Raw genomic sequence first — 13352 nt, forward strand, 5'->3', positions numbered from 1 at the left:
CTGTCAGTTAGACTGTGGGGCCACCTGCAACCTTATGACATACAAAGACTATTGCAAAATTGTTAAAGAAGGAAAGCCAACATTACAGAAGAGTAATGTCAAATTAAAATGGTACAATGATACCTATATGATACCTATGGGCCAATGTAATCTAAATTGTACATATAAAGATAAAACATATACACTGCAATTTCAAGTTGTCCAAGGTAAACACAAACCACTTCTCTCAGCAGAAACATGTCAGAAAATGGGCCTCCTTACACTGAATGTAGAACATAATGTATTATTACATGATGACCAGCAAACAACTACAACTTCACCCTTTTCTTATGAAATTATCACAACTGAATATAGAGACATTTTCAAAGGACTAGGGTGTCTACCTGGAGAGTATCACCTAGAAATAGATGAAGCCTCCTGTTCAACACCAACCATGTAGAGTGCCGTCTCCACTTAAAGCAGACTTAAAGGCGAAAATAGAGAGATTAGAGACACTGGGAGTAATAAAAAAAGGTCATAGAACCTACGACATGGATAAGTAGTATGGTTGCTGTTAAGAAACCAGGCAAGCTGCGAATATGCATTAATCCCAAAGACTTAAATAAAGCACTAAAACGCTCACATTATCCAATGCCCACTATAGAGGAAATCCTGCCAAGTTTAACAAATGCAAAAGTATTTTCTGTCTTAGATGCTAAGGATGGCTTCTGGCAAGTAAAACTGGACACTAAAAGCAGTTATCTCACTACATTCTGGACTCCCTTTGGGCATTACCGATGGCTACGCATGCCTTTTGGGATTGCTACTGCACCAGAAGAATATCAACGTAGACAACATGAAGCAGTAGAAGCCCGGAGTGGAAGTTATTGCAGATGATATATTGGTGTATGGCTGTGGTGACACTACAGAGGAGGCCACAAAGGATCATGACAAGAATTTGATTGGACTCTTAGAGAGAGCACGAAAGCTGAACCTAAAATTCAATAAAAAGAAGCTGAGATTGAGGCTATCTTCGGTACCATACATGGGACATTTACTCACAGCAGAAGGCCTGCGTCCTGATCCAGAAAAAGTCAGAGCAATTTTAGAGGTACCAAAGCCTGACAATGTACAAGCAGTTCAGAGACTGCTAGGGTTTGTAAACTACCTTTCAAAATTCTTACCACATCTTTCGGATGTATGTGAACCACTACGCAGACTGACAGACAAAGACAGCTTGTGGGCCTGGCAATCCAGCCATGATGAAGCCCTCAAGCAAATAAAAGATATTGTTACTAAACATCCAGTTTTGAGATACTACAATGTCAATGAAGAAGTAACAGTCCAATGTGATGCCAGTGAAAAAGGTCTTGGAGCAACACTTTTGCAAGGAGGTCAGCCAGTGACGTTTGCATCACGTACACTGTCTTCAACAGAACAAAGATATGCCCAGATTGAAAAGGAATGTCTTGCCATTGTATATGCATGCCAGAAGTTTAATCAGTACTTACATGGAAAAAATATTATTAACATTGAGACTGATCATAAGCCACTAGAGAGCATTTTTAAAAAACCTTTCCTAGTAGCACCAAAACGTCTACAGCGCATGATGCTACAGTTGCAAAAATACAACCTTAATGTGGTTTATAAAAAAGGATCAGAAATGTATATTGCAGACTTCTTATCAAGAGCAGCATTACCTCACAAAACAATGGACAAGGACACCCCAGATTATGAGATTTTCTTGATGCAATCAGAGGATGCCTTTTCTAAGGAACTGGAAGAGATAAACTTTGCAGAATATCTAAGAGTGTCTGATTTGCGCCTACAACAAATTCAGAAGTTCACAGAACAAGATGAAGTTTTGCAAGCATTAAAAACTACTGTTCTTACAGGATGGCCATACCAGAAAGATGGCCATCAGGGACTACTGGGGCTTTAGAGATGAGATAAGCATACAAAATGGAATTCTGTATAAAGGACAGAGTCATCATACCAAAAAACATGCGCCCAGAAATGATAGCGAGGACTCATCCTTGGCCTTGCGAAGGCATGCTATAGAGGCAATAAAGAACTGTAATACTTGCAATGAGTATATGCGTAAACAAACAAAAGAACCTCTGATGACTCACAAATTGCCCACTCTACCCTGGAGCAAACTAGGCATGGACTTATTTTCCTTAACAGGACAAGATTACTTAATAATTGTTGAATATTATTCAGATTTCTGGGAAATTGATTTAGTTTCTGATACCACCTCTAAAACAATTATAGATTGTTGCAAAGCACATTTTAGCAGACATGGAATCCCTGATTCTGTAATTACAGATAACGGAACACAGTTTGTCAGCTCAGAGTTTGCACGATTTTGTAGAGAGTGGGAATTTGAACATCTTACATCATCCCCATATATTGTTTGTGTCTGAATAAAGTTTGTTGAATTACCTCAGATCGCCTCAGGAAACAGTAATCCCATAGTCTATATATTAATACATACAGCTCTCGAATAGAGTTGAGCAAACCCGAACTGTAAAGTTCGGGTTCGTACTGAACTTTAGTTTTTTTTGGCACCAGGACCCGAACATTTACGTAAAAGTTTGGGTTCGGTGTTCGGCGATTTCTATGGCGCTTTTTGAAAGGCTGCAAAGCTGCCAATCAACAAGCATCATACTACTTGCCCCAAGAGGCCATCACGGCCATGGCTACTATTGGCATAGCTGTGATTGGCCAACTGCAGCATGTGACCCAGCCTCAATTTAAGCTGGAGTCACGTAGCGCCGCCCGTCACTCTGCTCGGATTAGTGTAGAGATAGGCTGCAGCTGCTGTGAGGGAGAGATCAGGGAGGAATCTTATGAAGAACTGCTTCTTTACTCAGCGATCTACAGCAAATGTGTTTTGTGGGTGCAGTACACAATTGTTTTAAGCCTGCCCTGAGCCAACTACTACTGAAAACAAACTTTTTTCCCTTTTAGTTAGTCAATACATAATCGGCAGCCATTTTATGCAACGATAGTGCACCAGCACAGGATATCTGCATGTCTGCAAGTTCAGAAATACTGCTTTGAGACACTGGGGTTAAAAAAAACTGTTCAATTTAGGCCAGAAATATGGCTCTCTCATACTGGGCATACTGGTGTGAAAAAAAAAAAAAAAACTCTGCTTCATATAGTGCACATCTAGGATTATCGCTGCATAAGTGACTGTTCAATTTAGGCCAGAAATGCTCCATTCTCATGCTGGGGTTAAAAAAAAACTCTGATATACTGCACATCTGGGATTAGAGGTGCATAAGTTACTGTGAAATTTAGGCCACAAATACCGCTGTCATATAGAGTTAAAAAAAATAATAATTGTGCAGTACCCTACATCAGGGTTTTTATTGGCGGATAATTATTTTTAACAGACTCAACCACTTTTTACTTTGCTTGGTTAACGCTGAGGGAAACATCTAATATGGGACGCGGTCGTGGTGGTGGTGTTGGTGGAGCCTCTGATGCAGGGAGAGGACTTGGCCGTTCTGCCACAGCTACACGGCCTACTGAGCCTATTACTTTAGGTCCCAGTAGCCGCCAGAATCTACAGCGATATTTGGTCGGGCCAAATGACGTACTAAGGATGGTAAGGCCTGAGCAAGTACAGGCGCTAGTCAATTGGGTGGCCGACAGTGGATCCAGCACGTTCACATTATCTCCCACCCAGTCTTCTGCAGAAAGCGCACAGGTGGCGCCTGAAACCCATGCCATCAGTCTGTATCATCACCCCTGTGCATATCAGGGAACCTGTCTGAGCCTCAAGTCATGCAGCAGTCTCTTATACTGTTTGAAGACTCTTCTGGCAGGGTTTCCCAAGGGCATCCACCTAGCCCTTCCCCAGGGGTGGGAGACATAGAATGCACTGACGCACAACCACTTATGTTTCCTGATGAGGACATGGGAATGCCACCTCAGCACGTCTCTGATGACGAAACACAGTTGCCAACTGCTGCATATTTCTGCAGTGTGCAGACCGAAAAGGAGGTCAGGGAGGAAACTGGGTGGAAGACTTTCAGAGTTCGGAGGAAGAGGCAGTGGTGAGACCGAGCCAACAGTGTAGCAAAAGAGGGAGCAGGGTGCAAAAGCAGAGCAGCCGTCGCCAAAACTGTTCGCCTGCTACTGGTCACCGCCACCAGGGACCGAGCACACCAAAGGCAGTTTCAAGGAGTTCCCTGGCATGGCACTTCTTCACACAATGTGCTGACGAAAAGACCTGAGTGGTTTGCACACTGTACCATCAGAGCCTGAAGCAAGGCATTAATGTTCTGAACCTTAGCACAACCTGCATGACCAGGCATCTACATGTGAGACAGGGGCTGCAGTGGAATAAGCGCCTTCAAAACCAAGAAAGGGCTCAGGCCCCTCCTGCTCCCTCTTCTGCTCAGGCCCCTCCCTCGGCCTCTTCCTTCACCTCTGGAGGAACGTTGGCACCTGCCGCCCAGCAAACAGAGTATGTGCCACCAACACCACCACCTCCGTCACCAAGCATCTCAACCATGTCATACGGAAGCGTTCAGCTCTCCATCTTACAAACCTTGGAGAGAAAGCGTAAATTCCCACCTAGCCACCCTCGATCCCTGGCCCTGAATGCCAGCATTTCTAAACTACTGGCCTTTGAAATGCTGTCATTCAGGCTGGTGGAGACGGACAGCTTCAAACAGCTTATGTCGCTTGCTGTCCCACAGTACGTCATTCCCAGCCGCCACTACTTCTCCAGGAGAGCCGTGCCCTCCCTGCACAACCAAGTATCGGATAAAATCAAGTGTGCACTGCACAACGTCATCTGTGGCAAGGTCCACCGAACCACAGATGCGTGGACCAGTAAGCATAGCCAGGGACGCTATATCTCCCTAACTGCGCACTGGGTAAATGTAGTGGCGGCTGGGCCCCAGGCGGAGAGCTGTTTAGCGCACGTCCTTCCGCCACCAAGGATCGCAGGGCATCATTCTTTGACTCCTGTTGCCTCCTCTTCCTACTCCGGCTTCCTCCTCCTCTTCTACCACCTCCTTATCTGGTCAGTGACAGACCTTTACCAACAACTTCAGCACAGCCAGGGGTAAACGTCAGCAGGCCGTTCTGAAACTGATGTGTTTGGGGGACAGGCCTCACACCGCGCAGGAGTTGTGGTGGGTTATAGAACAACAGACCCATGAGTGGTTGCTGCCAGTGAGCCTCAAGCCCGGCCTGGTGGTGTGTGATAATGGCCGAAATCTCGTTGCAGCTCTGGGACTAGCCGGTTTGACGCACATCCCTTGCCTGGCGCATGTGCTGAATTTGGCCAGCCAGGAGGAGGAGGAGAATGAGGATGAGGATGAAGCATGTTCACAGCGGGGTGGCACCCAACGCAGCTCGGCCCCATCACTGGTGCGTGGCTGGGGGGATACGAAGGACAATGACGATACGCCTCCCACTGAGGACAGCTTGTCCTTACCTCTGGGCAGCCTGGCACACATGAGCGACTACATGCTGCAGTGCCTGCACAACGACAGCAGAGTTGCCCACATTTTAACGTGTGCTGACTACTGGGTGGCCACCCTGCTGGATCCCCGTTACAAAGACAATGTGCCGTCCTTAATTCCCTCACTGGAGAGTGATCGGAAGATGAGCGACTACAGGTGCACGCTGGTAGACTTCACTTCTGAGAGCATTCCCGACGCCGGGGGACAAGTGGAAGCACAAGGCGAAAAGGCATGGGAGGAGGAAGAGGTCGCCAACGCAGCTGTGTCAACGCTAGCACCTCAGAAGGCAGGGTTAGAATGGCCGACATGTGGAAAAGCTTTGTCACCTCGCCGCAACAACCGGCCTGAACTGATGATATGGAGCATGTTAGCAGGAGGCAGCATTTGAACAACATGGTGGAACAGTACCTGTGCACATGCCTACACGTACTGACTGATGGTTCTGCCCCATTCAACCTCTGGGTCTCCAAATTGTCCACATGGCCAGAGCTTTCCCTGTATGCCTTGGAGGTGCTGGCCTGCTCTGCAGCCATTGTACTCTCTGAACGTGTATTTATAACGGCAGGAGGCGTCATTACAGACAGACAAGCTCACGTTTATTAAAATGAACCAGGCCTGGATCTCAAAAGACTTGTCTATACCTTGTGCAGAATAGACAGTTCTAACAGCCTCCACCATCCATCCTTGTACTCAAGTGCACCTATTCCTTTTTTTTTTTTTTTTAATATGTCCCAATATTTTGGGGGATACCCCTATGTAAAAATGCAAAATAACACACATCTGTGTTGGCTACCTATTCCTCCTTCGCTGCCACTTCCACCTAGACCGCCACGTGAGCCAACACCGCCACATCCACCTATTCACCGCCTCCTCAACCTCTTCCTCCTACATAATTCCTATTTTTTTTGTTTAAGGTCTTTTATGTTTTTTTTTTTATTCATTTCCCTATCCACATTTGTTTGCAGAGCATTTGCCATGCTTTTAAGCACATTTTGCAGCCCTCTAGCTCTTTCCAGGGCTATTTTCGAGCCATTTTAGTGGCCAAAAGTTTGGGTCCCAATTGACTTCAATGGGGTTCGGGTTAAAGTTCGGGTCCCGAACCCGAACTTTTTTTTTTCAAGTTCGGCCGAACCTGCCGAACCCGAACATCCAGGTGTCCGCTGAACTCTAATCTCGAATATTCCAGTTAACAGTCTCATTAACACAAATCTGCAAATGCACACATGTTAAAGGTCAGTTTATTATGTGGTTGCTGATGTCTACACTGTGTGCAGAATTATTAGGCAAATGAGTATTTTGACCACATCATCCTCTTTATGCATGTTATCTTACTCCAAGCTGTATAGGCTCGAAAGCCTACTACCAATTAAGCATATTAGGTGATGTGCATCTCTGTAATGAGAAGGGGTGTGGTCTAATGACATCAACACCCTATATTAGGTGTGCATAATTATTAGGCAACTTCCTTTCCTTTGGCAAAATGGGTCAAAAGAAGGACTTGACAGGCTCAGAAAAGTCAAAAATAGTGAGATATCTTGCAGAGGGATGCAGCACTCTTAAAATTGCAAAGCTTCTGAAGCGTGATCATCGAACAATCAAGCGTTTCATTCAAAATAGTCAACAGGGTCGCAAGAAGCGTGTGGAAAAACCAAGGCGCAAAATAACTGCCCATGAACTGAGAAAAGTCAAGCGTGCAGCTGCCAAGATGCCACTTGCCACCAGTTTGGCCATATTTCAGAGCTGCAACATCACTGGAGTGCCCAAAAGCACAAGGTGTGCAATACTCAGAGACATGGCCAAGGTAAGAAAGGCTGAAAGACGACCACCACTGAACAAGACACACAAGCTGAAACGTCAAGACTGGGCCAAGAAATATCTCAAGACTGATTTTTCTAAGGTTTTATGGACTGATGAAATGAGAGTGAGTCTTGATGGGCCAGATGGATGGGCCCGTGGCTGGATTGGTAAAGGGCAGAGAGCTCCAGTCCGACTCAGACGCCAGCAAGGTGGAGGTGAAGTACTGGTTTGGGCTGGTATCAAAGATGAGCTTGTGGGGCCTTTTCGGGTTGAGGATGGAGTCAAGCTCAACTCCCAGTCCTACTGCCAGTTTCTGGAAGACCCCTTCTTCAAGCAGTGGTACAGGAAGAAGTCTGCATCCTTCAAGAAAAACATGATTTTCATGCAGGACAATGCTCCATCACACGCGTCCAAGTACTCCACAGCGTGGCTAGCAAGAAAGGGTATAAAAGAAGAAAATCTAATGACATGGCCTCCTTGTTCACCTGATCTGAACCCCATTGAGAACCTGTGGTCCATCATCAAATGTGAGATTTACAAGGAGGGAAAACAGTACACCTCTCTGAACAGTGTCTGGGAGGCTGTGGTTGCTGCTGCACGCAATGTTGATGGTGAACAGATCAAAACACTGACAGAATCCATGGATGGCAGGCTTTTGAGTGTCCTTGCAAAGAAAGGTGGCTATATTGGTCACTGTTTTGTTTTTGTTTTGTTTTTGAATGTCAGAAATGTATATTTGTGAATGTTGGGATGTTATATTGGTTTCACTGGTAAAAATAAATAATTGAAATGGGTATATATTTGTTTTTTGTTAAGTTGCCTAATAATTATGCACAGTAATAGTCACCTGCACACACAGATATCCCCCTAAAATAGCTAAAACTAAAAACAAACTAAAAACTACTTCCAAAAATATTCAGCTTTGATATTAATGAGTTTTTTGGGTTCATTGAGAACATGGTTGTTGTTCAATAATAAAATTAATCCTCAAAAATACAACTTGCCTAATAATTCTGCACTCCCTGTATACTTTGTTATACAGTACATTGTTTATCAGGCAGAACTGTTTTAATGTTCTTGATGACCGGAATACTGTAACATCATTGTATTGGATGACAAAGCACCATGAAGTAGTGCACTAGAAAAAGCTAAGTAGTGATGAGCGACAGGGGCAATATTCGAATTTGCAATATTTTGCATATATTTGTTAGAATATTCATCATATATTCGCAAATTCAAAATTATTTTCTTAATCGGCAATGTAATATTCGCATAATGTGTGCAAAATACAGGTGTGGGTCACTACAGCTACATTTTTCAAGTTGCTAGAAGTTTCCTGAGACTAGAGAAAATGGTTGGTACAGCAGAACATTACAATAGCTTTATATGCAGATAGAGTGCTCCAATATATTCGCGATTGCGAAATCGGCACTAATTATGCAAATATTTTGGCGCAATATGTGCAAATTCACATTTTAACAGGTCTGACTACTAAATAGTGATTGGTGCACTAAGTATTGTTGTGAACTTGTGACATCACAGCACTATGCATGTAGCTTATATGTATGACAGCAGAACCTTTCAGCTACACTATATCACTATCTAACCTACACTGACTATCTCCCACTAACTATCTGTAATATATATATATATATATATATATATATATATACTAACTAACTAATGTAAGGAAAGCAGAGAGTATAGCAATAACACTGCTGTCTCTCTCAGATCTGCAAAATACTGCATACAAGGGCTGCTGGGGAGGTTCTTCTATAGTAAGGGTACTTTCACATTAGTGGCAGGGGAGTCCGGCAGGCTGTTCCGGTGGGTGAACAGCCTGTCGGATCCGTCCTGCTGCTAGTTCACTTGTGCCCCTGGACTGCCGCTTTGTCCCCATTGACTAAAATGGGGGCAGGGGCGGAGTTAAGGCGGAAGCACGGCGGCAGCATGGCAGCGCACAGCGAGAGGCAGCTGGACTAAAAGTACGATATGCAGTACTTTTAGTCCAGCTGCCTCTCGCCGTGCGCTGCCATGCTGCCGCCGGAACTCTGCCCCTATTCTAGTCAATGGGGATGGAGCGGCAGTTCGGGAAAACACGTGAACTAGCGGCAGGACGGATACGACAGGCTGTTCACCCACTGGGACAGCCTGCCGGACTCCCCTGCCGCTAGTGTAAACTAGCCTAAGGGGTAGGCAACTTTCCTATTGGTTGCTTGGGATGTTGCTATGCTAAGACAAAGACATTGCAGCCTTCTCATTGGCCCACAAGCAAAAAGGGAGGTTACTGATGAAAAAAAAATATCTAGAATATTTGAAATTACGAATACATATCACTATATTTTAAATATTCGCAAATTCTCGAAGTGACAATATTCGCGATTAATATTCGCTATTCGAATATTCGTGCCCAATACTACTGCTAAGTGCAATAATTCGTATCCTCTTTGGAAAGTATTATTTTTTTTTGCATGTGTTTACTACCATCATGTAAATTTTTCTTCTCCTCTGAGTTTGAAGGTTAAAATAACGTTCTGCTTTGTAGCATAACTCTGTATTTATTTTCTGGAGATTTTTTTTACTCATCTGCTATGATAAAGTAATGCAAATGCATTTATTATTACACACATCTGCTGAGCTTGCTTTTCAGACAAAATATACAGAACCAGTGGGGCATCCACTCTAAAAAGAGAATCCAACAATGTTATATTCAATTTTCTCTGCACTTGCTAAACTTTGCCTAATGACCCATCTAAGGTATTGACATCATAATAGAGTGGAAGTGAAATGCCACAATGCCAAATGGGATAAGTGAGACGACAGCAGAATTAAGCTCCAGTGCTGTGGATTTGTATGCTTTTTTCTTAAAAGTTGAACTTTTGTGGTCTTTGGTTTTTAATAGTGATGAGTAGTGTTGATCGAGCACCGTAGTGTTCGGGGGCTCGGGCCGAACACATTGTGATATTCGGGTGCTCGACCGAGCATCCGAGTATAATGGAAGTCAAGGGAGAACCCAAGCATTAAACCAGGTACCCCTTGCTCTGAAGAGGGGAGGGTGCCTGGTTCATAAGAAAATGTCAGAAATTGTTAGTAACATCACCAAAATGGTTCTGTAACAGCATGGGGAGGATGTATGGATGCATCTTGGACTCGCTGGTCGCTGCTGGGAACTATGTTGTCCTAATAGTACGCCACTTTTACATAATGATCTGACCATCTAAAACATTATGGGCGGTGGCCTGCTGCCGCTATGGTCATTCTAGTTAACCTGGGGCCGATCACATGTCCCTGTTATTGCAACGATCCATTCGGATATCTGGCCTATCAAATTTCGATGGAATTGTCAGCTCAAAACCATTGTAAACTACGGATAATGGGGAATCATCGCTTGATTCCGGAGAGGGAGCCTGAGAAACAGCTACCACATCCAAGAAAGGCAAGCGGGTGGCGCGCAAATCACACACTCCCGACTCGTGGAGGTAGTGACAATAAATAACAATATACAGGACTCTTAAGATACCCTGTTATTTGAATGAGTAATAAAAAATTACAGGGAATGTCACTGCGGTATTTTGGATGAGGAAACGTTATATAGGAGAGGTCCTGCTGCCACTTTGTTGACTCTAGATAACTTCTGCCAGATCGCACGTACCCATGACATCCGCGATCCATTTGGATATCTTCCCTATCAATTTTCGATGTTCTTTTATGCGACTAACATGGTGACCACCGATATCGGGAAATCATTGTTTGATTTCAGAGAGGGAGCCTGATAAACGGCTATGGCTACTACTTCAAAGCATGACAGCATGTGTTGCGGGCCTGCAGGTGAGCTGACCCTGTAAAATATGTTAGGTGCGGGCCTACTGGTGAGCTGACTCTGTAAAACATTATATGTGAGTGCCTGCGGGTGAGCTGACCCTGTAAAACATTATATGCGAGGGCCTGCAGCTGAACTGACCCTCTAAAAAATTCTATGCGAGGACCTGCATGTGAGCTGAGTCTGTAAAAGATTTGAGTTGTGGGCCTGCATGTGAGCTGACCATGTAAAAGATTTGAGTTGCGGGCCTGCAGGTGAGCTGACCCAGTAAAAAATTTTAGGTACGACCCTGCATGTGAGCTGACCCAGTAAAAGATTTGAGTTCTAGGCCTGCAGGTGAGCTGACCCTGTAAAAGATTTTAGGTGCGGGCCTACATTTAAGCTGACCCAGTAAAATATTTGCATTGCGGGCCTGCAGCTGAGTTGACCCTGTAAAAGATTTGAGTTGCAGGCCCGCAGGTGAGCTGACCCAGTAAAATATTTTAGGTGCGGGCCTGCTGGTGAGCTGAGGTGGAACCGACAAACCCAACTCGATTTTGATGGCTGCATTAATCTGCAGGTGACAGTCATACAACTTCACAGATTTTTTTTCCATCTGCATCTTTCTCAACAATCTGTGGCCTCAGTCTTTTATCCATACTCTGTCATTGTGCCACTATGTGGCCTCCTCATGCTGCCATCTCCACACCATGTCACCTTACCACTCATTTTTATCACCATGCTGCTGATGATGCTGCTTAAAAGGCCTAAAACTGATCAACAGGCCCACAATTTAATTAAGGTTTTGGAATTAATAAACCCAACTTGCTTTTGTGGGCTGCATAAGTGGCGTAGCTAGAAAGGACTGGGCCCCACAGCAAATTTTTGAATGGGGCTCCATCCCACAGTAATTTTTTAGAGACCCCTTCCTTTCATGCCGCCCCCATTCCTGTGGCTAGTAAAGATCGCTCTCTCAGACCAGGGCCGGCAGCTGTTCCATCCGTTTTATACACCGTCTATACTGTCACTGTATATAATTTCATTGTGTAATACTGTTGAGGAGGCCTTGACCAAATCCTTTAGTCCTCCTCCTCCTGGATGGGCCCCTTCTGAGTAAGGGCAGCTTCCCCTGCTTCCACTATAACTACACCCCTGGTCTGCATTATTCTGTAGGTGAATGTCATACAGCTCCACAGATTTTTTTCCATCTGCATCTTTCTAAACAATCTGTGGCCTTAGTCTTTTGTCTAAACTCAGTCATTGTTCCACTATTTGGCCTTCTCATGCTGCCATCTCCACAATATGTCACCTTGCCCCTCATTTTTATCGCCATGCTGCTGCTGATGCTGCTTAAAAGGCCTTAAACTGATCACCAGGCATACAATCTAATTAAGATTTTACGTACAAAACCAAAGTAAAAAATCGATTTTATAAGAAAAATTGATTGAAAACATTCTCTCCTGTATATTTACTTGTATATAAAGTGAAAGTGCTGCCGCAAATTACAAGGAAGAGGCACTCCGATACAACCTGTATATCACATAAAGGAGGCCTCATTCACATTGAGTTCCGGGCCTGCATGTGAGCTGACCCTGTATAAGATTTTTGGTTTGGGCTTGCAGATGAGCGGACCCTGTAAAAAATTATGAGGGCCTGCTGGTGAGCGGACCCTGAAAAGATTATATGTGAGGGCCTGCTAGTGAGCGTACCATGTAAAAAATTATATGTGAGGGCCTGCTGGTGAGTGGACCCTGTAAAAAATTATATGTGAGGGCCTGCTGGTAAGCGGACCATCTAAAAAATTATATGTGAGGGCCTGCTAGTGAGCGGACCCTCTAAAAATATATATTTGAAGGCCATATATGCGAGGGCATTATATGTGACGAATAAGCAATGCATGCTGATATGACGAAAGAGGAGGAGGAGGATGTGAAAAGGAAGATTCAACCATATACCCTTGTTTGTGGTGGAAGGGGTGCATGGGAATACAGTCTATTAACTACAATAAAAAACAAAACATTTAAAGTGTTTTTTTTGTTCATCAGCATTCCTCTGGTGGAGTCGAAGTCATGGTCAATCGAGGCCTTGTTTTTATATGAGTCAACCTGTCAGCATTTTCAGTTGACAGGCGGATACGCTTATCTGTATAATGCCACCAGCAGCACTAAATACACGCTTAGACAAATTGCTGGCAGCAGGGCAGGCCAGCACCTTCAAAGCGTAGAGCGCCAGTACGTGCCACCTGTCCAGCTTTGACACCCAATAGTTGTAAGGCACTGAGGGAT

Source organism: Bufo bufo, chromosome 5 (genome assembly GCF_905171765.1).
Source record: "Bufo bufo chromosome 5, aBufBuf1.1, whole genome shotgun sequence".
Classification (NCBI taxonomy): Eukaryota; Metazoa; Chordata; class Amphibia; order Anura; family Bufonidae; genus Bufo; species Bufo bufo.